Source organism: Castor canadensis, chromosome 10 (assembly GCF_047511655.1).
Source record: "Castor canadensis chromosome 10, mCasCan1.hap1v2, whole genome shotgun sequence".
NCBI lineage: Eukaryota > Metazoa > Chordata > Mammalia > Rodentia > Castoridae > Castor > Castor canadensis.
In genome coordinates this window covers 132,351,030-132,377,342 of record NC_133395.1, presented here as the reverse complement: position 1 = coordinate 132,377,342, position 26,313 = coordinate 132,351,030, and the positions used below count along the sequence as shown (strand labels likewise).

Below are 26,313 nucleotides of genomic sequence, written 5' to 3'. Positions count from 1 at the left end.
ACTGATGTGGTTGACTAAAATAATAACTCTAAAAATGTCCACATCTTAATTCCTGGAATCTGTGACTATGCTACCTTGCATGTCAGGTGGGACTTTACAGGCAGGTGCTCTACCACAAGAGTCACAAGTCCAGCCCTGTTTGGCTTTATTTATTCTTAGCACCATTGGCCTCAGACCTTTATCCTCCTGTTTATGTCTGCTACATAGCTGGGATGACAGGATCACACCTGATGTCCTGCTTATTTGATGAGATAGGTTCTCACTAACTTTTTGCCTGGTCTGGCCTCTAACTGAAATCTTCCAGATCTCTGCCTCCTGAGTAGCTTGGATTATAAGTGTGAGTTAGTCTTATGGATCTTAAAATAGGGATTTTATACTGAGTTATGTGGGTAGGTCCAGTGTAATCATAAATGTCCTTACAGGAGGGAGGCAAGAGGATAAGAATCTGAAAAGGTGATAATGAAGACAGAAAAGAAAGAGAAAGAAAAACTGAAAGATGCTGTACTACTGGCTTTGAAAATGAAGGAAGAGACTATCAGCCAAGGAGTGCAGACAGTCTCTGGAAGTTAGAAAAGATAAAAAACATGTTCTCCTGGAGAGCCACTAGAGGGACCCAGACCTGGGAATGCCTTCAGTTTAGGACTTTTGACCTCCAGAATCATAAAAGAACAAATTCATGTTGTTTTAAAGCTGCAAGGTTTGTGGTAATTAACTGTTGCAACAGTAGAAATTAATAGGAGACATAATTTGGAACTGTGTAGATAAGCATTTACATTTTAATTTAGGGGGCATTTTTTATACTTCTTTCGAGTTCATATAAAATACATGCTGCCTTTATTCTAATTATTTTGTGAGGAGATGAAGTAATATTATATGCATGTCTAAACTTAAATGATGCTGCTTCTGACCAAAACTCAAGTCCTAAAATCAGATTTATGCCATGCATGAAATCATATTTTTACTTAGCACATAAATTTTTTTTCACAAATTCAGTTGACAAATGGGAAGGCATAATAGATCAACAGCATGTAAAGTTAAGCATAGCACCTGTATTATTATTAGCCTAATATTAATCAAATAATTGAAACTCTTCCTTCCATGGTGAACTCATCTGTATTCCAATGGTGAGGCACTTACAGCACTGACAAGGACATTGGTAGGATTACCTGACATGCTAAGTGCTACTAACATATAAGGCTAACATATAAGTGCTGTTCTTATGGAGTCCCTGTACTCTTGTGAGGAAGAAACTAAAATCAACTTGACTCCTTGTCTATGCCTTAGCAAATAGCCATGATATTAAAAATGGATAACATGAGACTTCTCGTAGATCTAAGCAAGTGAGTTTTTGAATAAGTGTAGGATGTGCTACATATAAATACTTTGCTGGGGACAGAGATGTAGGTTAGTGACAAAGTGTTTGCATGTGCAAGGACCTGGGTTCAATCCCCAGTGATGCAAGAAAATGGAGAGGGGGAGAGAGAGAGAGAGAAAGAGAGAGAACTCTAAACTGCTTCCTCATAATTTGGAACCGAAACAAAGGCATATATAGATGTAGGGAGATAGATAGATAGATAGATAGACAGAAACATAGATTTTTTTCTTCAATCTTCTTGATAATACTTCTACAATTGATGGCTTAAATGTACAAATTAGTATATTTACAATTTTTAATGATTTTTAGATGTTTTCTCTTTTATGAAGAAATATAGATACTGACAATATAAAAATATAATTGCCAGCTACTTTTAACAAATATTAACATTTTGCTGTATTTGCCTCTGAACTCACTTTTAAAAATAAATACAAGAAATAAGATTGAAGTCCCTTAAATTTTCTTTCTTAATCCTATTTACAAGACTGACGGAATGCCTCAAGTGATAAGAGCACCTGCCTAGCAAGGATAAAGCCCTGAATTCGAACCTCAGTGCTGCCAAAAATAAATTAAAAAAAGAAATCCTATTTACCATTACTCCCCAAAAGCAGCAATATAATTCAGTTTGTAAAGGATGTTTTTTTATGTTTTTAGAAAAAGACAATATAATGATGTATGAGGGCTTTTTTAGCATCAACTACAAAGTACCAAGCTGAGACTTACTCTTTTAAACTACTAGTTTTGAAATCTACATTTAGTCTTAGTTCACTTATTTGAACTGTTTTATGGAAGTCAACTTGTAAATGTATTTAAATATTTGTATATTGTATATTTGTTATAATTTAATAGCTATTTCATAAATTTCAAACTCTTCATCCCTTTTCAATAGGCATTTTCCTATTGAACCTATTTTCCTACAATAGGTTATTTCCATTTTTAAAATTTAAACATGGTCACATGGTATTATGAAAGTCCTCTCCAAATAGGGTCTGCCATTTTCACTCGCAACAACAAGGCATTTCCTGATGACTTCACAACACGCTGCTCTAAATGTTTTCTTTGTTGTAATCTATTAAATGTCAAGCAGTTTCTTATTTGCCTTTATAATCAGAGTGTAAGGGTATAATTTACACACAGTCTAATTAGTCCATTTTAAAAGTTCAATTCAATGAGTATTGACAAGATTATATAGTTATGTAAAAACATCACAGTCAAAACAACCTCTCCTCATGCTCATCAGTAATTTTATTTCTGTTCCTTCAATTTTGCCTTTTCCAAAATATCATATAAATCATATCACACAGTGTGCAACCTTCAACCGTCTTTTAGCATAATACTTTGGAGAACCATTTACAGAGAGAGAGGCAGTACTGGGGTTTTGAACTCAGACTTTGTTCTTGTTAGGCAGGCACTCTTCCACTTGAGCCAAGCCTCCATCACTTTTTGCTTTAGATATTTTTAGAATAAGTTCTTGGATTTATGCCCAGGAAACCCAGGACTCCAATCCTCCAGTCAGCACCACCACACCCAGATTTAATTGGTTGAGATGGGGGTCTCGTGAACTTTTTGTCTCAAACCTAATCTCCACTTCCAAGTAGCTAGGATTGTTGGCATGAGCTCCAGCAACCCAGCTTGACAGAATCATTTGTATTGTTGCATGAGTTAGGACTCCATTCCTTTTGATTGCTGAGTAACATTCCATGTTATGGAATTTCTTTCACTGAGGTTTTAATTTGCATTACTATTCTACTCATGAGGTAAAATATATTAGCATGTATTGTTGACCATTAGAACTGTTTTCTCTGAAATTCATTCTACTCCTTAGCTCATTTTTCCATTCTTTTGTCTTTTAGGTTATCAATTGGAAAAAATATTCTTGCAAATATTTTATGTATTTTCTTCATAAATAGTAGATACCATCATTTCCCACAAATAAGAAAGTGAACATTCAAACCCTACATTTTAATTTTCCCAGAAGCCCTTGACATCACTAATATATCTGCCCAAACTTAAAACAGGAATTTATGCTAAAGTAAACATACTTTATTTTCTATTCAGTCAACATTTAATTGAATGAATCATCTCTTCCTTGGAAAGGGGAAGGTCCTTAATGTGTCCTCCACTGATTTGGAGAAAGTTAAATATGACATATGAATATATAGCAAAGAAAACACCTATTTCATACAATTGTCATGACACTTGAATCAACACACATCATGCTTACGGTCAATACTTGAATTGAAAATGTCTTTCATCTTCTGTGTCTAACACATAACTGCTATAAGAATTAATGAGCAGGTTCTGTCAGTGCAGAAAATATGCAGGAATTCTTTTTGCAAGAATATATCCTGGTCCAGAGCAGAAGCTTACTAAATGTCACACACATACTCACACACCAGCCCTGAGCTGTCCTGGAGATCAACCACTCACCCTGCAGCTAAGAAACAGCCTGAAAACAGGTACCTTACACCTTGTCATCACACAACTGCTCATTCTTTAGTTGTTTCCTATATACAAGGGATGTGGGGTATAACTTACAACAACCCTCAATACAGCTGTAGTATTTTAATAGAAGGATACTAAATAAAACAACAGTATCGCTTATAAGATTCCCCTTCTCACATTCTGGCTCAAATCTAAGCTGTTCTCATGTCCCCTGTGGAATGCCAGCTGGTCTTACCAACAGAACAATTGTATTCATCATGAAATAGCTAGTTTGTAGGATTTTGGGGGAGCAGGGCTGTGTTGTTTGTTTGCTTGCTCTTTAGAAACATAAATTACACTGACTTGCAAAATTGCTTGAGTTCCTACATTGTACTTAAATCCCCATTGCCACCTATAACCTGTGAGGCCTTTTGTGATCTGCCCTGAGTTTACCTTGTGCTAGCCAGGCTCTCCCACGCAGGTGCCCTGCAGGTTCTAGCCTTCTGTCCACTCCAAGCCAGGCCAAGTTCCCATCCCACACTGCCATTCTCTCTCTCTCTCTCTCCCTCCCCCCCGCCCCTCCTTTTCTGGCTTTTTCCCTGCTTGCCGTCTTTCCATTCTGGCTCAGCTTGAAAGCCACCTTCTCAGAGAATCTTTTGTAAGTTTCTCCTCCCATTTTTCTCTATCACACACCTTTGTTTCTTTCCTGTAATAGCTTTTTGTGTTTACTTATTTATTGGGTAACATTCTTAGTAATGACAAACCAGGAGGGCAGGGAATTTGTCTTCATCACAAGGCTTAGCACAGTGCCTGGGATTTAGTCATGGCTCCATAAATATTTGATGAATAAATGAATGAATGAATGAATGACTCCTTGGAATCTCACACACACACACACACACACACACACCCCACATTTGACTTGGAGACACTAGATCTTCCCCTTGTCTTGTATCTGGGAGCACAGTTACCATCTCCTAGGTATTTTTTTTCTAATACTGTCTTTTCCCAGCAGGAATCTGCTTGAACCAAATTATTCAGGAGTTTCACAGAAGGTAATGCCTACCCCAATGCACACAGGGATGAAAGGGGAAAAACATCAAGCTACTAAAATTTCCTTCGTCTGCAGACTTAAACTGCTAATCAGCACTAGCAGCTTGTAAGCAGATTGAGCGCAAAAGGTTGCTGAAATGGCACATAACTAATTCCAGGTGATTTAATATCTTATGCCACTGAGTGAAAATATTGACAAAGAAGAAGAGTATGACTGGAGTCTTTCCGCACTGCTGAATTCCATCTTAGCTTTTGAGCTCCTATCAAGGCACTCCTATAAATCAACATTGCTTAAGGAAGAAAAACTGGGTGTGGCATCCAGAAACCATTGCCAAATTGGGGAAATGCCATTTCTCTGGCTGCAAATGGCCATGTAGAGCTAGCTGCTTTTCTCCAAAAATTTATGGTGCATTTTGGTCATTGATACCTAAAGCTTTTGGAGGAAATAAGTTTACCAAATACATTACCAATACCATGGGCGGTTGTTGTGAGTAATAGGAGAAATAGGAAGTTCATACCCTTTTGATAAGGCCATGTCTTACTTAAAGCACATTAGAGCACAAATTCTTTTATGATTTTTAGAAACAGGTTTGGTCTAAAGTTGATTCTTCTTTGTTTCAGAGGCTCTCTTTTAGGTTAACTCTCATAAGCTCTGTGAAAGAGAATATTTATTTTACTTCCCCTGACCACATGAAAAAGCACAACAGAAACGAAGAGATTTTGGTCCAACTGTGATACCGAAGGGTCACATTTGGTGCCACAGGACATCAAAAAAGGGGAAAAAAATAATGTGTGCAATTGTGTCAAGCTTTAAATACCAGTAAGACTATTCTCCCTATAAAACTCCTATTTAAAATTGTCTCATCAGAACATCAGGGTTTTGTTTCTTTGTTTGTTTTGTTTTGTCTTGAGATAAGGTCCTGCTGTGTAGCCGAAACTGGGCTCAAACTCATGATCCCCCCCCTCAGCCTCCAGAGTACTGGGATTATAGGTGTGTATCACCAGGTCCTTCAAGGCATCACTTTTTAAATATTTTCATCTCTTTAAAGTATGGAGGTATTTTTACACATCTTTTTCTCTTTTTTTATATTTTTCTCCATTGTTTTGGCAACTAGGTCTCACATCCTATGTTCTTATATGTAAAATATCCCTAAAGGCATATAAGGTCACTCAAAGGGTTCATTATACCAATTTCCAAATGTTTAGGTTTGCATTTAACCAACTTGGTAAAACTGAATGATTTGTAGAGCTGGTAGATCAAACGTTAACGGAAATGCTGAACATGAAACAGAAAAATTCAGAAATCATGAAATGGCAAACTCAGAAGTGAGTTTCACTATTGAATCATTTAACAGGGAGCAATGCACCTTTTCTGAAAGTCGAGTCGAAAAGCTTTTGCAAAAGATGCTTCAGTGCACAGAACCATTTTATAATTAATCACCTAGTATGTGGCCAAGAAATAGATGTCATTTTTTCTGCTAATCAACACGCAGCAAATCCCTGAAGGTATTAAGCAGTTTTTACTTTGCTGATGAATGCTTTATGAGAAAGCATAGACTAAGAGAATGACTTCAACACAGGTGATGTGGTATAGGTTTGCAAAAGAACAGTTATATGCATACATATACAGTGTATTTGAATTCTCAACTTTGTACTCTCTAAATTAGTCCTTGTCACTGATATCTTATTACCTGCACATAATTAATCTTTTCAAGAACTTATTGCAGAAAACAAAGTTAGAGTATTTCCCATCACTATAACTATTCCTTTAAAAGCACTAATAACAGAACCTCTTCTACCTGAACTTTGAATAAACTATATTCTGTATTTCCAGGTCTAAAATAAAACCCACAGCACTCAGATAGGGATGCACTATTTAAAGTGCTATCAGAAGCAAGAACATTACAAATTAGTGCAGAGGGTATTTGTATCCATACCTTTTTTTAAAGTGCAATGTCTGAAAGTTGCAAATTTTATTAAAGTGCAATATAGAAAAATTATTCAAGTCCATTACTTAGTTGTATCCCTAGCCAATACCAAATTGATAACTGGCTAGAAATGTGGCTGAAACAGTAAAGCACCTGCCAAACAAACACAAAGCCCTGAGTTCAGATCCCAGTAAAGCCACAAAAAAGAAGAAAATGATACTGACATTGCAGTACATAACATCATACAAAAATGTACATAGTCTTTTAGAAAACTGTGCACAATATTTCACTTGAAAAGATAGAAAGATTATACAGGTATAAATAGTCAAACCCTAACATTTAAGGTCCTTATTCTTTTCCTTTTTCACTTTACATGCATAATATGTTTAGAGAGTAACCAGAGAATAGCCTTCTCCTGCTTTGTCTGGGCTCCTACGACTGAGAAGCAGGCCCTAGAAGGGCTCAGAGAACACAGCAGTACTGCTACAAGTAGAGGAGAAATTAAGGGAGCTGAATTCAAAAAGGCAGGTGTGGTGCTTTTTTTCTACTGTGAGCAGCTCATTTCTTGGTCATCTAAGGACTGAAAAGCACCTCAACAGGTGATTAGAATCAATCATCCCTATGATGGGTGAATATCCACACCTTCAACCTCTCTGCCAACCAATCAATCAAATGTAAGTTTGACTGCCATATACAGATGCTGTGAAGGCCCATCGCAGCAAGGTAAGAACCTTCTTCCACTGATACTTGGTTTTCTCTGATTTAACTCCAAATTACAGCAGGCTCTTGCTTTATAATATTGGGAGAAATCTTTCATAAATTAAGAAAGGTATTTAAGTCACAATTTATCACACCAGAAGGTTTTCTCAAATGCCACTAGATAACACTGTGATAAATATTTCTATAAATTAAGTGCTCATTAAACAGACTTAAACACTTATTTGTTGGAAAGAGATCGTCACCATGGAATTCTTTCTTTGCTCATCAGATGCTACCTTCTCCCTAATCACTTTTAATAGTGTGTAAGCTAGAAGGAATCATTGTCTAGCCTGGTCCCTCAGCATATTAACCATTTTGCCCTCTATTTTGCATTGTCCTTGAGTCATGTCCCAGCTCCTTAATTAGACTGGAGCTTCATAACATTTGGGGGATGTTGAATCTAGAAAATGCAAAAATGTCCATAACGACAATGTTTTCTGGGTATATATTTAGTGACAACTACAAGCATCTTCAGGTCAACAACTGAGTCTAATTCACCTTGAAATTCATCTCTCCAGCACAGTGATTTTCACACAGCAGGAACTTAATAGATTTTCATTTAATGATTACATGTAGCAACAAAATAGGAGTGTGAAGAATTTTTCTTAGGGGTGTTTTTTTAAATTCATTTATTCACATGTGCATACATTGGGTCATTTCTCCCCCCTGCCCCCCGCCCCCACTCTCTTCCCCCATCCCCCTTGCTTCCAGGCAGAACCTGTTCTGCCCTTGTCTCTAATTTTGTTGAAGAGAAGACATAAGCATAATAAGAAAGACAAAGCGTTTTTGCTAGTTGAGTTAAAGATAGTTATACAGAGAGATTCCTGGCATAGATTCCATGTGCAAATGTGCTACAACCCAAGTTGATTCATCTGTAACTGATCTTCACAATGATTCCTGATCCCCTTCTCATGTTGACCTCTGTCGCTTTAAGGTTTCTGTATTAGTTCCTCTGCAGTGGGTATATCAAACACTTTCATGTTTGGGGTTTTCTACCTATCCCCATACCTCCCACATGTGCTTTCCCCTTTCATGTGACCCAAGTCCAACCTTAAGGATGTTTTGCCCTCCTTGAGTGAGAATGTATCTCCATAGCAGTAAAGGCAGTCCTAAAGTCAGTCCTAAAAGGATGTTAGAATGTGCTCCAGGAAGTACATCAGTGAACACATCATGGGAATGTCAGTGACTGGGAATTCTCTTTCCATTCTTCTGACTACAAATTGCTAAAAATCTCAGGTAGCATCCAATACATCATTAACAGCACTTTAACTTTCCAATTTCCCTTCTTTTACAGAGAAAGTAGGACTCAAACCCCAAGCCTTTTTAGGCAACAATATCTAGTTAGAATTTAATGAGCTTGGGTTGCTGTCATCCTACTCATGTTTATAGTTATTTTTCATTGTTTGCCTCTGTTTCATTTACCATAGTGAAGTAAAACCTCCACTTTGAACCTATGCATTTATTTTTAACGAGCCAGTTAAAAATTTAAGCGAATTATAGTAGGTGGCACAAAAATATGACTAGAGTAGCCAAGAGAGTGAATTTAGGGAAATGTGGTCTAGAAAATAGGAAATTCTTGAGTGATTGTTTATTGCAGGAAGAAAGGACAGCAGGAAATCTGTGTGAGAAGCCAGAAGCTCTGAGAAGGCAGAAGCAGGGAACTGTTTTGTCCAAGAATCTCTAAGGACATAGGGCTGTAGAGGGAAATAATGAAGCCTGAGTCCTGGTGAATGTGGAAACCAGCTGTGACAGTTACTTGGCCTGCAAAGCCAGGGGAATCCAGGGGAGATTTTCAGGAAATAAGTGACATCGTGGTCAAAGTGACAAGCGAGAAAGAGGATTTTAACAGTGACAATTAGGCCTTACTGAAGAAGAGAGACTATAAAAGGCACAAATCCGGTGAAGGTTGCAGTGGTCTAGTGAATAGAAGACTGAACAAGGAATTTTCCAGAATGGTTTGGGAAGAAATAAATCTTACTATGTCAAGGACAAAGTTAAAGCAGGTTTTGTGGTAGATTCAAAGTGTGGAAAAGACAGAGAGGACAGAAAATGGCAAATTCCTAAAGCAAGACTGAAAAGAAAATGATGTCTGCTATGCTGAAAATGTATTGTGCTTTTGCCAAAGAGAGAATGGGAAAAAAATAGGATTGCTTATTGCTCTAATAGATCTAATCTTGGTTTTTTTTTTTTTTTTTTTTTTTGGTGATACTGAGGTTTGAACTCAGGGCTTCGCCTTTGCAATGGTGAGTGAGCCACACCTCTATCAGCTCTAGTAATTTTTTTGAAGTGAAAACTCATTGTTGTTCATTACCCTCTCCTTTCTCAGGCAGTTCTCATCACCAGTCTCTAATATTTCTTACAATTTTTGCATGAAATCTAAGAAAGCAGAATTTAATATTTATAACACTTCAGATTGTATCATCTAAAAATGAAACTTTAAGATAATGCAAATTTTTCTGAATAAGGCAACCTTTTATCAGTGGTTGGATGATTTGTGACTAAAATAACTTAATTAAAAAATCAGACCAGTTCCAGTTCCACTATCACACCTATTTTTTCTACTAACTCCAATGAAATTCTTAATCAGGATTGATACTACCTACCTGCATAGCTAGTTATAACAAATTAAATGATACACACACATGATGGCTTTCATTCAAAGGCAATTGATAGCATTACCAATATAGAATTAAATTCACCATAACATAGCATTTTAGAGTTATATATACTGCCTTTGCCTACTGAAGTAGGTTTTGAAATGTGGAAAAGATATTGCAATATTCTGTAAGTGCTTTTGGCAAGACTATGGTGGCGAGGACATCTACTGTTTATCTCAAGGTGGTATAAAGCTTCAGAGGCTTAAGAATTGATAGTGAGAAAAGAATGGTGTGCTTTAGAAGGACGACTGGGGACAAGATTTAGGAAAATAGCAATGACAACATATGCTGAACCCCTGTCAGGCAGCAACTCTTCATCTGTTACAAAGAGGGTAAGAGAAAGGAAGTTTCCTGGCTGTCTGTTCTTGACCTGCCTCTTGCTCTGTGATCTCACAATGCTGCAGGAAGACGAAGGATAATATTGTTACTCACCATCCATTAGTCCCCTTTTCATTGTGGCCATGCTTCTGAGAGCTATAGGTAGAGGAAGGCTACAGCCAAACTCATTATCATCATTTCAGTGCCAAAAGCCTGCTTCCCTTTCCATTTGTGGCTATAATAAAAACATAGAAGGAAACAGAGAACTCTGATCTCTCACTCCTGCAGCAGGGTTCCTTGAGCAATCTAAGCTCAGTCCTGAGGTTCCTGACATGTGGGTTTCACTACCAATGGCCCTTCTGAATCTGCTGAAGGATTCCTGGCTCACACTAGCCCAAGCTACTTTCAATCAAAAGGAAGAATAAACCTTACGGGGTTAGAGGGAGAAAGCATCAGAGATGCTCATTAAACTAAAGAATCTTAGCCTACCGCATTCCCAGCCACTACAATGCCTCCTTCTTCTCACTTCACTTCTATTCTCTTTCTGGACAAAGCCATGGGCACCACACGGGAACTGGGACTGTAATACCGTGATAGAGCATGTACTTAGCATGCACAAAGCCCTGGGTTGAAACTTCAGCACCAGAAAAACAAAACAAACAAAAGCCCATCCCCCCCCAAAAGGAGGACCTCAAGTTGGCTAAAGTTCAAAATTCATTGCTATGTCACTGCTTCTTCTCAGACTTATGGGCTTAAGATATTTAAGAAGTGGGAGATTAAGAGGAGTGTGCCCTTGGAACACATGACTTTTCTACCAGTTTCTTCCTTTCTCTTTCTTCCTTTCTTTCTTTCTCTTTTTTCCTTTCTTTCTTTCTTCCTTCTCTCCTTCCTTCCTTCTTTCTTTCCTTCCTTGCTTCCTTCCTTTCTTTTTCTTTCCCTTCCTTCCTTACTTCCTCCGCCTCCCTCTCTTTCTTTCTTCCACTATGTAATCAGTTACATTATAAAAAAGTAATACACCACAGGAGGTATATTAGTCAAGTTTCTGTCATTTTAACAAAATACCTGACATATTCAACTTATAAAAGATAAGAGTTACTTTGGCTTACAATTTTGGAGGCTCCAGTTCATGATTGATTGGCCTTGTCACTTGGAGCCTATACGGAGGCAGCATTTCATGTGCATAGAAGAACAAAACTGCTCTCTCCATGGCCAGGAAGCAAAAAAACAGAGGAGGAAGAGAGAGATGAGGTTCCTCCATTCCTGTTAAAATTGACTTCCATAGACCTAAGGTTTTCCCACTAGCCTTCACCTCCTAAAGACTGCTATCTTCCAATAGTGCCCCCCTGGGGACTAAGTTCAGGCCTCTGGGGGATGCTTATCCAAACCACAGCAGAGGGTTTAATAATTCTATTCATTAGTAAGCCTTTCTCTTCATCTTTCCCTGCATTTTCTCCTAGAATTCTCCATAAAGGTCACTAGATGGGTGCGTCCCTTGAATCTCAACTTTTCTTTTTTTCTTATTATTATTTTATTATTCATATGTGCATACGAGGCTTGGGTCATTTCTCCCCCCTGCCCTCACCCCCTCCCTTACCACCCACTCCGCCCCCTCCCTCTCCCCCCAACCCCTCAATACCCAGCAGAAACTATTTTGCCCTTATTTCTAATTTTGTTGTAGAGAAAGTATAAGCAATAACAGGAAGGAACAAGGGTTTTTGCTGGTTGAGATAAGGATAGCTATACAGGGAGTTGACTCACATTGATTTCCTGTGCGTGGGTGTTACCTTCTAGGTTAATTCTTTTTGATCTAACCTTTTCTCTAGTTCCTGGTCCCCTTTTCCTATTGGCCTCAGTTGCTTTTAAGGTATTTGCTTTAGTTTCTCTGCATTAAGGGCAACAAATTCTAGCTAATTTTTTAGGTGTCTTACCTATCCTCACCCCTCCCTTGTGTGCTCTCGCTTTTATCATGTGATCAAAGTCCAATCCCCTTGTTGTGTTTGCCCTTGATCTAATGTCCACATATGAGGGAGAACATACGATTTTTGGTCTTTTGGGCCAGGCTAACCTCACTCAGAAGGATGTTCTCCAATTCCATCCATTTACCAGCGGATGATAACATTTCGTTCTCCTTCATGGCTGCATAAAACTCCATTGTGTATAGATACCACATTTTCTTAATCCAGTCAGTGGTGGGGCTGCTCTTCTGAGAGCAGACTTTAAAAGAACTGTCAGGCTTCCTACTTAGATTCTTGGAGCCCTGAGCTATCACGAAAAGTCCAATGACCTTGCCAGAAAGCCCAATGAAGAAGGCCTAAGGCTACATGAAAAGGAAGAAGGGCCCGTCAAGGATCAGCTTCTTTGACACAGTACAAGAGAATAAAGCCATCTTGCAGTCAGCAGGCCATCCCAGATACCCCCTGAACATCACTGTAGGACACCAGTTGTTGCCAAGTCAGATAGAAAACAATCACCCAGCTGAATCCTGCCTGAATTCTTGAGCCACAAAGTCAGGAGTTTTCATTAAATGGTACTAAGCTATTACTTGGATTATGGGTTTGTTTGCTATGTACCAATAGGTAAGTAGAGAAATGTCCCTGCACATTGTACATAACTTGTTAATGGTCACGTTTCAGAATCGTTTTGCATCTTTTCTCACCTTAGCTACACTCTAGGTACCAGGTACTTTTCTCCTCAATAACAAGCAGCATGTTTATTTCCCTACTGACACCCCAAGAATCACATATGCAAAATACATATCTACTGAATTTATAAACTCTTCTAAGCCATCTGGTGAATTCCCTAGACACAATTCAGCAAAATAAATGATGAAAATAGCATGAGCTCAACTTCAGAAGAGAATGAGGATAGCATATACAAAACCAGGTCACCCTGCTGACAGTAACCAGAAAAGCACTGGGTGTTCACTCTGCAATGGGCCAAACAAAATCCTACCTAGAATAACAGCACCTACCATGGATAGTTATTAATGCATTGATTATACAACAACATCTTTGAAAAAAGGCTTAGTGTTTTGATTCAGGGTTTGTATGTAACAGTATTAAGGAGCAGTACCACTAGGAAGATGGAGGGGTTCAGGCCGATCTTCAGATAATTGATCTATATTCTATAGGTGTTATGCCAAAAATTATTTCTTTTATTTTAACTATTTCATACTTACTTAGTCATTCAGGACCACCAATATAGTCATGGTGATCTCTATGTAACCTTTTTCTAGACTTTGCCTGTGAAAGAATCAGCAACATTTCTCCCCTGTGCTCCAACTTGCAGCTTATGCTCTGTAATACACCAATATAAAAGGGACAAATACGCTTAACAGAATGGCTCTAAGTTAAGAGAAAATAGTCCCTGACTAAGGAAAGTCTTTCCCTAATAAAATGTTTCACTTTGTGAATTTTTTCAGAAATAGAGATTTAGGTTGCAATAAGACTCTTGATACTGACCGAGGATTTAAATACTTGAGGTAGATGATGATGACCCACGTCAGGTATTGATTTATTTTATTATTTTTTATTCTTATTTGCTGTACTAAACTAGCTTTAAAGAAAAATGAAGATCATTTTGGCAACATGTGAGAAATACTTGTACTGCCCTTTACCATCCCATATTTTAGGACGTTTATGTAGATTGAAATAAATTGGGATTGATTAACACCACGTGCTAATTACAGTAATTTATAAATTTTAAACCTAGTCTGTGCAATTTTATTTTGCAATATTTGTGAACTCGGAATAGATGCATTATTATTTTTATCCTCTATTTTAGTTTTAATAGTGAGTTTTGAACATGCATACTGTTCCCCTCCCCCATGTATAAATAGCTAAGCAACCACTCAAGTAAATCCATTTCATTCATGGTACCAGTATTAAATAATCAAAAATATACTGGAATGCAATCTCCAAAGATAATAAAATGCAATATAAATCCAGTTGAATAAAAGCCTAGAAATGGGCAAATCATTCCTTCCATAAACAACAGAGACAAAAAGCACAAGCTAATGAGTCTCCTGTTAAGGATGGAGTCTAGCTTTCTGCAGAATCAAAGGATCTAAATGCAGTATTTAAGTGAACTTGGGGACTGATGACATATACCTTTCTTTTCCTCCTTCCCATCTCTCAATTTGGAGGGGCAAAGAAAGGTGTGCATACTTAATTGAGACAGTAAATAGTAGGCTGTAGCAGATTGTTTTAGTGTTAAATACAGTAATGGTTTTTTAATGGCTGCTGTCCAAAATTACCCTGGAGAAAAATGGTTTATTAGTAATAATAATAGCTAGCACCTTTATCTTCAGAGAACTTTATAAATATTAGCTCATTAATCCTCCAACTGCCACTGGAAAGCAGTGGTAAATCCTGTTCCTATCCTCAGTTTACAACTGGTGGAACAAGAAAATAGAAGGCAGTTTTCAAAAGAAGATGTTGACTATGGTCAACTTCCAATTTAAACAACTCATATCAATTTTTATACATGAATGGGTGGCATTTGCTCTGATTATGGTCAGTCCTTTTGTTGCAGAGACAGTGGTTAAGGTCAAATCCAATTTATTAGAACTTGGCTCATAGAAGCACACATGAGTTGTACCTGAATTGCTCAATGCTAGTCCTTTAATATTACTTCAAGCAAATCAATTGTGTTCAAAATTTATTCCACCCAAATCAATTACATGCAGTAACTTGTATGCAGAGAAAAAGCAGAATGTTGAGACCCTTTGAAATGTAGCTTCTCTGGTAATTTCTAGAGGTCACAAAGCAAAATGTGACAAATTTTTAAGCACTGTTTTTTGGCTTTCTGTTTTTAATCTATTCACTCAGATCTTTACAGGAAATAGTATCTGTCCCATACCAGTGAACAATAACAAATAACCCCAAGAGTCAATTGTTCATTCAGGTGAAGGCTATTGACGTTAAAATTATTGTTTTTGTTTGCTTGTTTGCTTATCATTGGAGGCAAAGTTTCCAGTTTCTTGACATTTTATAATGCATTAAATATTCCTCACACCTTTATGTTTTAATCCAATGAGTGAATTCTTCATTATTTCATCATATGCATCTTGCAGGACATGTTTAGAGAGTCCTTAAATTTATAACCGCCAGATAAAAGTACTTCCTGAGCAGTCAAATGCTGTTCTCCAGAGAAGCAGGCAGGGGTCAAATAAAAGCCTTATAGCAAATCCATTCCACATGGAATAAAAGGAATATCTTGTCTCGCCAAAACAGGAAGCAAAAATATTTTTGCCATCATGACACAAAAAGGAGGTTTTCAGGGCCACTCAGAATTTAAGAATGCCGTTTATATTAAGAATGCCGTTTGTATTACGCCCAAGTTAAAAATACATCAACTTTTGCTTCCAAGTACTCCAAGGCTGAAAATCCTTTCAAAATATGTTTACTATGTCTGGAAAAGTGCTTCATTTCTTTCCTCTTAAGCCTTATCTTAATTGACAGCTGGTAATAAACATAGTGCCATTGTTATATCAGTGTCATTTTCACGGACAGCAAGGCTGGGATATGACATCTGCCAGCACCAACTATTTCTTTCTTAATCAGGAGTGGCAGATACTCACACCTTTGTGGAAATGCCAACCGTGTAATGCAATTGGTTACATATCATACCCAGATGTGAGGAGAATCTATGCATATTGATATTATGGAGCATCAGAAACATTTCTTCTGAGAAAAAAGAAATGATAATCATGGCAAGCCAAAGCTTTAGGGAGGATAAAGGTTGATTTTTACATATTCTGGTGCCCAGGGTCTGGTATAGGAACAGTCAGAGCAACAAATGCTTATAAGACATGATTTTGGAAAGAATATAAATGTCCCCCTCTGCCAATTTGTCTCCAAATGACAGCCCCTCTCTATTAATTCATTGCATTAATGATTTTAAAATCTCTTCTAAAATGCCACCACTTCTAGGATAGGAGATATCTGCATGATAATGCAGACCTATAAAGACTCGTTTATAATCTTCTTTCCTCATATTTACCTGGGATACCTGGACGTAGAAAAGAGAAGTGTAGATGGACAACAGGAAAGAAGGCTAGTTCATGGTGAAGATCATAGTTGGAGGATCCTGTTGTTTACGGGGTTGCTGGTAGACCCATTGTACATTTCAGAAATGAAAGTCCAGAATAGAAGAAAAGGATGTGGAAACAGTATAGTAGGTCACAGGTAGCACAGAGCAGCAGTTAAGAACTTGGGGAAGGGAATCAGATATTTCTGAATTTGAATTCTGCCTCTGACATTTGCAAGCCATATTGTGCATATGATTTTTGTACAAGGACTCTAATATGGCTGTACCACCCACATAAAAATGGATATTATGATAATGATAATTTCCTCAAACTGTTGATGTGGAGATTGCAAAACAAATAGTAAACACTCAATAAATGATAAATGGTGGCTATTTAAGAATCCGCCTGTCTCAGATCTAGTCCTATGACTAGCACAAAGAGATTATTCAATACAAGATTTTTAAATGACTGATCACTTTCAATGTCTTATAAGACTCACCCTCTATGACCTCCACCCCCATTCACACACAAAACTACTCAAGTAAATATCATAAATTTGAGGAAGCTTTAGAAAAATCTAACCTCATGTCTACATTGAACCTTGGAAACATAACTGGTGACATTTTTAATATTTCCCCTACATTCATTACAGCCTTCAGTTTACATAGTAACTCTGGATTTTCATTTTTTTAAAAAGATTCACCACTACTTTTACAATATTTATGTTTCAAATAAGGAAATCTAAAAACAACACAGTGGACTATGTGCTGGGTTACAAATCGGAATATTTGAGCTGTAATTCTGGTTTTCACTACTGCCTGACCAACTATTTGACTTAGTATCAGTTTTTTGTTGTCAGTTGGTTGGTTGTCTATAAAATGTACTGACAACCTTTCATTTTTTTCATCATGTTGTTGTAAAACTCTAATGAGATGGTATGGGAAGTTCTCTAAAAAAGAATAAGGCACTTAAATAATGCAAGATATTGAATTTTCAATAGAAATCAGAGGTAATCTGAATGAATGGAAATGCAGTTTTAAATGTTAAACTCTCAGAAAAGGTCAATATTTATCTTTCCTCAACCTTTTGTGCACATGAGATGATTTATTTCTCTTGAGTGTATCGATATGTAGGGCGTCCTATAATGAGATAGTACTCTCACTTTACATTCTTTTACAAAGGTCTTCAAAACAATAACAAATTGTATTCATAATCAACTCTAATGACATCAGATCATTAAACCTGGCACATTCCTCATGCCCACTTATGTTCTATTAAGTGGGAAATACATCCCCCAGCCTTCAGAAACACAATTTCTGACATTAGTATGCTACCAATGCATTCCTGACCTATTTTCTTATTCTTTTCATGTGGATTCAACTATGAAAAAAGAGGGGTATCTCTTCCTGAAATCCAAATATCCAGGTTACTGTGAAGTTCAACTACAACACTGCTATTTGAGCCTTCACTTCCCAGACATAGCACCTACAATCCCCCATCAGAATCACCACTTAGAGCAGAGGTTTTCATTAAGAAGGAACCTCTAATGAAAATGCGAACCTGTTACCATAGAGGCTGTCTTTTGCATTCTTCTATTGTATGAGCTCTAGTCTTGGGAAGCAGACATAATACAAGGGAATGGGCAAAAGTTTGGGAGCTACAACTGACACCTATCTTTGGGCATAAGCATACCTCTCTGTATCAATGAAAGAAGGGAGGAGAAAGGGATAACAAAGGAAAGGACTGGAGAAATCTCTGAATGCAAATACAATGATTTTCTTTTTTGCAATGGCTTAAGCAGTTCAGTCTTTCTTACATACATTGTATCATTTGAATCCTCCAAGGTGTGCTGGGTATTCTTCACGAACATGTCAGATTTAGATCTATTCTCTACCTTCCTCCACCCTGCTCTGTTCTGGTATAATTGACCTCTACAGACCACTCCAAGCAGGCACCCTTGCCCTCTGACTGCTGCTCGTTCAGTACCTCTGAAGAAGTGGTCAACAGAGGACTTCACTGTCATGTAATTAGACAGCAGCTCCATTACTCTATCAAAAGGCAGGTTTTACCTGGCAGGCCTTCCAAAAGTTACTGTTCTCATCTCCTTCCAGTACTTTCGCTCCCATTGTCTCTTTAAGATAAAGGGCAATAACAGCTCCCAGATAATTTAGCAACCGCTATTGCTTTCCCTTAGCCCTGTCCATAAAGAAGTTAAGTTGTTCCTTCTTGAAACCCTCCCTTGTTTGCCCCTTAGAAGTATATCTTATATATAAGAAAGGACCAGTGTGAAGGCAAGAGGAAGCTTGGTTTTACCTAGAGATGAAACAAAACTGTGAGTCCTTCAAGACCACCAAGGGATCATGCCATTCAGTTATCAATGGCCCACTCCATCTCCTGGACATTCAGGTCCAATGATGTACAATATTAGGTTTTTCAGGATAAGCCAGATATATGGATTTTTAGGATTTTCAGTTTTTACATGTTGATTGAAATTTTTCTTTAACATTCTTTTGGCCAAACAAAATGTTCAAGGGACATTAGCTTTGACCTTAAATAGACCATGGTGCTTCCTCTTCAGAAAAAAAGTGTATTTTTAATTTCTACTGTACAAGTATTGAAGAAAAATGTTGAACTCCACACCTATGAAGCTTTTGCTTACGTGGTAATTTAATTCAAAAACAATTATTCTTCTTCCCTCATTTGAAATGTTAAGGTGAAACAAGAGCTCAGGAGTCACAGGAATCTTAATATCTCAGCCTGTTCTAAGTGTGCAAATCTAGTGAAGTCATTTAATTTCAGTGTGGTTTACTCCATTCATCTGCAAAATCAGAGTAATGACTTCTTTCCTACTATCTTCAGAGCATTGCATTGAAAAATGAAATTATACCCAGTAAATGAAAAGTGCATTTGAGATTCTCAAAGAACAAAGTGCTATTTAAGCCAAAGGAAAAAAACCTGAGAGATTTGCCAAAACTTTATTCTTTTCCAACCACATTTTGTGACTCCAATGTAACTATGAGTCGATAATTCAGGTTAACAGGAGCTTATGCAAAATTTACCCAAATCTAACACAATCTTGTTGATACACTGGAAGCTTCTAAACATCCAGGTGCCTGGTCACCAATCCCAAAATTATTACTGAACTGGTCAAGGATGGTAGTCTTAAAAATTTCAGCAAAGCCTGAGAACCAATCCTCATAATACCTCTCGAATATGTGAAACAATCACTATTCATATGTGCATTTAATCAATGTAGGTATCAACAGTTTTCCATTTGATGGCACCATTGATCAGAACTCACGCTTATTCACATACACAGTGATACCTCCCCCCCATATAAAAACACCCTTATTTCCCTATCTCTAACCACTCACACACTGAGAATGCTATGGGAGGATAACAATCATAATAATAAAAAGCAGAATTTATTGAGCACTTAAGTGCTACTAAACTGTCTGCAAAGGATATCTCATAATATCCACAACAACACACATGAGCTAGGTATGGACATTAATTCCATTTCCATAGAAGAAATAAATCTTAGATCGAAATGTTTTAACCACAGCCACACATTTACAAATTGGCAGTCTTTGATTTTGAACCATAGTAGCCACTACCCATTGCTTTCCTCTGTGCCAAATACTGTATGGGTTTATGAGATGCATACAATGAAATGAGTGTTCTCAAAGAGTTATGATTTGAGAATGGAATTGTGATGCTCACTAAAATTCCTAGGCTATAGTGGAAAATGCTATGATTGGAGTTCTTGGCGATAGAGAAAAGTAGATCAGAAGAGAGCACCTGGTTGCTTTGCTAAGCTCCTACTTCTGTAGCTACAGGGGAAATAAGGTGCACATAAACATCAGGAGGGAGAATGTGATAAGATCACCAGAGTAGAAAACCTCATCAAAGAGTGGTAAGAGTGGCTCAAGTAGTAGAGCACCTGCCTAGCAAGAGTGAAGCCAGGAGTTCAAACCCCAGTGTGTGTGTGGTGGGGGAAGGAGTGTATAGGAAAGCCTGGTTAATGTACCAAGTGTATTAATATGCTTGCCAGTTTCTTATACTTGCTACTTATTATTGTTATCATTATCTTCCAGCATCTTTTGAACTGGATACTTATACACACCTTAAATTTCCTAAATTTGCCAAATGGTGGGTACAACTGGCAAGCCATGAGTTTTGAAGAACTTACCTCACATCAAACTCTACTTTTGATTCTTACTGAAATTCTTTTCATAAATATACACTACTTATCATTTGGCTTTCAAAAGAGACAATGCAAGTTGTATTCTTTTTGTATGAAAAAATTATATGAAGATGAAACAGATACTGTTTAGAGGATATTCTACACTTTGAACACAGAATATGCTTCTTTGTATTTTTATTGTCTAAACACAATGGAAAGGTAAGCAGAATCATTTTTTATCCACAATACATAAAATCTCAATTAGTTATGGTCTATTTGTGCACTGACTAAAAACATTCATTAACAAAACAGAATTTTCTAGTTTACTGGATAAATATACCAGAAGAAATTGCAGAATAATGTTGGGTTGCCAAGCAACCACAGCTCTACTCTCTCTTGTTTGTGATCAATCCAACTCATTCATCAAGCTTCCTAACCCAGAGCTGGAACATTCCAACCAATTTGTTTCTTGGGAAAATTATATTGACTTTTGGTAACACAATAACACTTTTATTCTCAGAAGATAAACTTGGATGTTCTTTTGATCAAAGGGATGTGTTAATTCATTATTTGCTACATGGTGCTAATGAGAAAGCTATAATTAAGTAACTACACGATTGCACCACACATAAAATAAACTGCGGTAATTGGGAATGTTTAAGGTGTTAACCAGCCCCCAAAATTAGAAAATACAGAATCTTTCCTCTGATAAAGATGTATAGAAAGGAGAAAGAACCGTATCTAATTAAATTGAGACTTGTTTCCAGTCTTTCCCAAGAGGAATGAGAGAAGCATGTGATCACCAAAATATGAGAGATTTCACTTTAGTAACAGAGAGAATGGCTCAATGCCAACTCTACTTGTAGGTAGACAGAAAGTGCTGTCAAATAATGTAATCTTTTCTTTCAAAGAATGCTTAGCACAATATTTTTCCAGGAATGAATAGGAAAAATATTATGCTTTCACTCATTAACTGTGTTAACTTAGCATATTGTATGTAAATCACCATAATAATTGGATTCTCTTCAGACTGAATTAGTTAGAATGAAGCTGTAATCAAAATGTTCATAATTGAAAATATAGTATTCTCAGACTTGGTTAGAAAAATAACAGTGAATGCTGAGTGACAGATAATACAGTTCATCACTGAAAACAACCTTAGTACAGAGACAAGTTCATCCTCTGGATTATACTGTTGCATGTTAATTAGCTCCCCAATTCAGGACTCAACACCTCCCAATGTGTCATGATTTTCAACTGTTGCCCTTTGATTCTGGCCTAATTTAAATTTTCCAAGTGTATTTCTTGCTTAGATTTTTAAGGACAATACAAAATGGTGAAAAGCTAAATTTTTGTTTCTAAAATATATTAGACTCTATTGTACTGTTGGCTGTCACCAATCAAAGAACAAAATAATTTCCAGTAAATGGAAATTTTTATACCAAAGCTCCTGGGAAACAGTATGTAAATGGTCACATGAATTTCAGACAAGCTGTCACACTAATTACTCAAGGTACCTGTTACAGATGACATACCCACTGTGAAGATGAGTGTTGTAAAAGCCAAACGTGAAGTAACACTCTACTGCCTGAATTGATACTCACTGTATTTTCTGACTATCATTCCTTCAAATTGGGTGCCATTAGTCACCTCCATTACTTAATTTTCCTTTATCAGTTAAAAACTACTAGAATCACTCATCACTCTTGATCATTTCCTTTATTGAAGTCTCCATAAAAGCAAACTGAGCTAAATTATTTCACAAACAAATTCTCTTATCCTCAAAGATTTAAGAAGTAACTACATAGTTGGCTTCTATCCAGTTAATATTGTTTAAGTGAGGTCTATTTCATTTTTTAAAAATCCCCAATATCTTTGGGATGGTGGTATCTAAGTGGTTTAATTGCCTCAAGTTCTATCAAGATGTGACTATATTTAAGCAAAATTTTTTTTATTTAAAACCAGTTGATCTAATAGGATGTGTTAACTTAAAGGTAATAAATATATTACATGCAATATCAACTCCTGTTAGATGTATGATTGGGTCCATGATATATACAGTTTGCTCATGGTGAGATAAGGTGGAACACCTAGGTAACCATGAAGTATAAAGAAACAGCTATAGCCTTTACTTTAAAGGAAGGGATCTATAAGTCTAGAGGTAATATGAGTAATCTTGAAATATATATATATATGTATATAATTTATTTATGTTATATATTATATTTATATTATCTTTATTGTGATTATTATATAATATGCATTATATTAATATATATTTATTTATATGTGTATATACATATTCACCACAGTCCTGTGCTTCTACAGTAAAAGTGGGTACCAACATGCCCTGAAAGAGGTTTGGGTGAGCTGCCACAGCCAGTATACACCCACACCTAGTAATAACAGTCTCCATGTATTGGATGACAATATTCAGGGCTTGCAAGGAATGATTACACACTAGACTCTGGCGCTAGTAGAAGTAAATTTACTGGAGCACTAAGGCAATAAAACTAAAGTCCGTGTATATCCACTAGACTCTAGAACCCAGTTAAATTACGAAAGCCATAGGCTGGTCCACTATGAAGAGACTGAAATGAAGACACACCCACCTGCAACATCAGCAGGTGAAAGAGGAAACAAGATCTTATTCTCAAAATTGCGGAATAAGCTTTATTTTCTTAACACCAAAGTTTTCCCAAATATCTTTCAACTTTCTCTCTTCAACAACATACTGAAAAGCCAACTTGACCAGTAATTAGCTAATTATATTTTCCAATCTGCTGCAAGCCAGAGCTTTGTTAAGAGTTCAGCTTGGCATTAATAACACTAATATTAGTTAAGAATTATTCTCTAACATTAGAAAACAGAAGTTTGCCTTCAATAGCTGCAGAGAAACAAGAACTCACCATATTTAATTAATTGGAGGATTAATATTAACAGTAATGCTATCAACGACAACTTTTGAATGCGTCAGATGCAGGGTTAAACTGTCCACTTGGACCACCTCATTTCACTCTTCAAACAACCCATTATGGAATGTAGTACTACTATTCCTATTATTTAGAAGGGGAAACTGAGGCACGGAACAGTTAAATGGCTTTTTTCCAAGTCACACATCACCGAGGTAGTGGAGCCGGAATTCAAAACCACGTGGGCGCCTCCGGAGACCACCTTGAAGAGCCCAGGTGCTTTACCAGCAGCCCATCTCCGCGCGCACGCGCACCGTACCCCCCTCCTCGTTCCCGCGGGAGCGCGCGATGGCGCACGCGCCTGTCTGGGCATCACTTGCGGGCTCTGGCAGCTCTCGCTGGCGGGGCTGAACACCGAGCCCTATTAGGAGGACACAGCCTAGGGCTCCCTCCCCTCCGAGCCTCCCCGCGGTGCCGCTGCACACCTGCCCTCCGAAGTGCGCTGCCCACTCTTCCCCGCGCGCCTTCTCGGTGACAGCGCGACCACCCACCCTGTGCACAGCCCCGGGCACGAGTACCTGGCCCACGACTCCGCGGCTTCTCCGACCCCAGGTTTTTTGATGAAACTCCTCAGTGCTGCCCCTGGCTGAGAGTGCGGCTCGCCCAGAGCAAAAGCCCAGGAAATAGAGAAGCCGGCGTTCCCCAGCCTCTCGGCTTCAAGCCCTGCTCTCCAAATTAATCACTTTCTCTGCTCCCTCCCCACGCACACTCCCACTCGAGGAAGAGAGAGAGAGAAGGTGGGTGGGAGGGGGGACAGAGAGAAGGTAGGGGAGGGAGGGAAGGAGGGAAAGAAGAAGGGAGGGAGGGAGGGAGAGAGAGGCACAAAGACGAAAGGGGGACCATCCGTGACTGGCATCTCGAGCTCCCGAGGCTCGGCTACCAGGGAGCCATGGCAACCAGGGACCCTGGCCTGCCCTCTCCCCCCCCATGGTGGTCAGGGGTGCAGCGCCAGTACCTCCCAGTTTTCTCATCCTCCCCACACCTCGTGGTACACAGAATCCCTGTTCCAGGCAGTCGACATTTACGGAACCCCACTGGGATCTAGAATCCTCTCCTGAGACTAAGAGCAAGATGGGGGCGGGGAGGGGGGGACTGGACGGATTTAAACCCTGTGAGAGGGGGGATAGAGGCTAAGACCGATCCCAAACCGAAGTGGAATCGGACTCCCTATATACACACCTGAGAGGTTTAGACTCTTCTGTAGGGTATGGAATCCGCTCTAGGGGGTGGCGGGGGAGGGGGGATGTTGGAGGAAAGAGGAGGGGTCAACCCACCGGTGAACAGCGGGAGTAAGTGGGAGCTGGAGGATTCAAGGACCCTGTTCTCTCCATCCGACTGACCCGAGCTGTCAAAATCCTGCCTCAGCCACCTGAGGCGACACTGGGAAAGGACAGATGAGTCTACACAGGTTAGGGAAAAGACCTCGGACCACTCCCATTTGGGGCAAGGATGGAGCCCTGAATTGCGCACCATTTCTCTTCCATAAAGGGTTGACCCTTTCTTCCCAGAAGCAAATTCTTAATTCTCCCTTCATCTCGCCCAGAGTTGGCTAATGCGCAGCTTGGGAGACTACACTAGGGCTAGCAAGAGACATGCAAATTGACTCACCTGGGTCGCTTCTGCACCCTTTCGGTCCTAAACCTTCCTCCTGTGAAACAGCTCCCCAAGCTTGCTTGGAGTGGGAAGAGAGACAGACAGGATCCAGCGGGAGTTTCTTGCCGGCTGCTCTCCACTGATCCGCACCCTGGTCTGCCCACAGAGATCCCGTCTGATCCCTCCCGCTGTTGGCACTCCTAGCTAGAAGGCTGGACCTGTTCTGGCTTGCACCGGATCCACGCCCTCCTGCCAGAGACTAGCTCGCGCCTCTCCTCTCTTCCTCAGTTCTGCTCTGCCACCCCTCATCCACGCCGCTTGCCCCCACCCACCCCTTGGCACACTCCCTTGGGACAGAGAGAGTTACAGGCTTAAGACTTTGATTGCATTAAAAGCAAGGGACAAAGCCAAAACTTTGTTCGTCTTTTTTAATATCTCTAAGTCAAAAGAGGTAGGTAGGGTGGGTCCCTGCCCAGTTTATCTACAAAAGAGAAATGTAAAAGAAGCCCCTCCCCTCCGTCTCCTGTCCGCTGGTTTCACTCAGTTCATATTCCACGCACGAGCTGCCAGTCTGGTTTCCCCCCTACTGATGCATGGTGGAGGGGTGTGGTGCCATGTGCCTATTAAAAATTGTCCTTGTTTTCCTTCCTCACTTAAAGGTGTGATGGGGGCTTGCTATTTAATTCACAAAAGAGACCCTTTTGCTGCTATCATGTTTTAAATTTTTCCCCTAATTCTTACAATCCATATTTCACCACGTTGTTCTATAGCAGTTTTCTACCTGCTCTCTTATTAATTCAATGCTATAGAATAAAGCCTTGTGTGCTAATTTCCAGTGCAAAAAACCATTCCTGATGCCTTACCAATTCCACCAATAAATAAAAATATTTATTTTAGGATCCCAAATATAGGAAAGTTTCAGGCTTAGGCACTGTAACTGATTTATATACTTCTTTAATTTTCCTCCTCATCACAATATGTTCACACAACACCACCTTATAAAAATCTTCCATGTAA

General features: G+C 38.6%; 1 protein-coding gene across 9 annotated transcripts in view; it reads right to left on the bottom strand.

Annotated features, from left to right (window-relative positions):
* Positions 1-25,586, bottom strand: part of Chl1 (cell adhesion molecule L1 like) — a 190,511-nt gene extending 164,925 nt beyond the window's left edge. For 5 of the 9 annotated variants that reach the window (XM_074044257.1, XM_074044261.1, XM_074044255.1 and 2 more), the window contains exon 1: positions 25,312-25,586. The gene's annotated coding sequence lies outside the window, so the exon portion shown is untranslated. Of the gene's footprint in view, positions 1-24,221; positions 24,425-24,658; positions 24,680-25,311 lie in introns of those variants that run through there. The other 4 variants (XM_074044258.1, XM_074044260.1, XM_074044263.1 and 1 more) reach the window with 3 other exon arrangements.
* Positions 25,587-26,313: the final 727 nt, after the last annotated feature.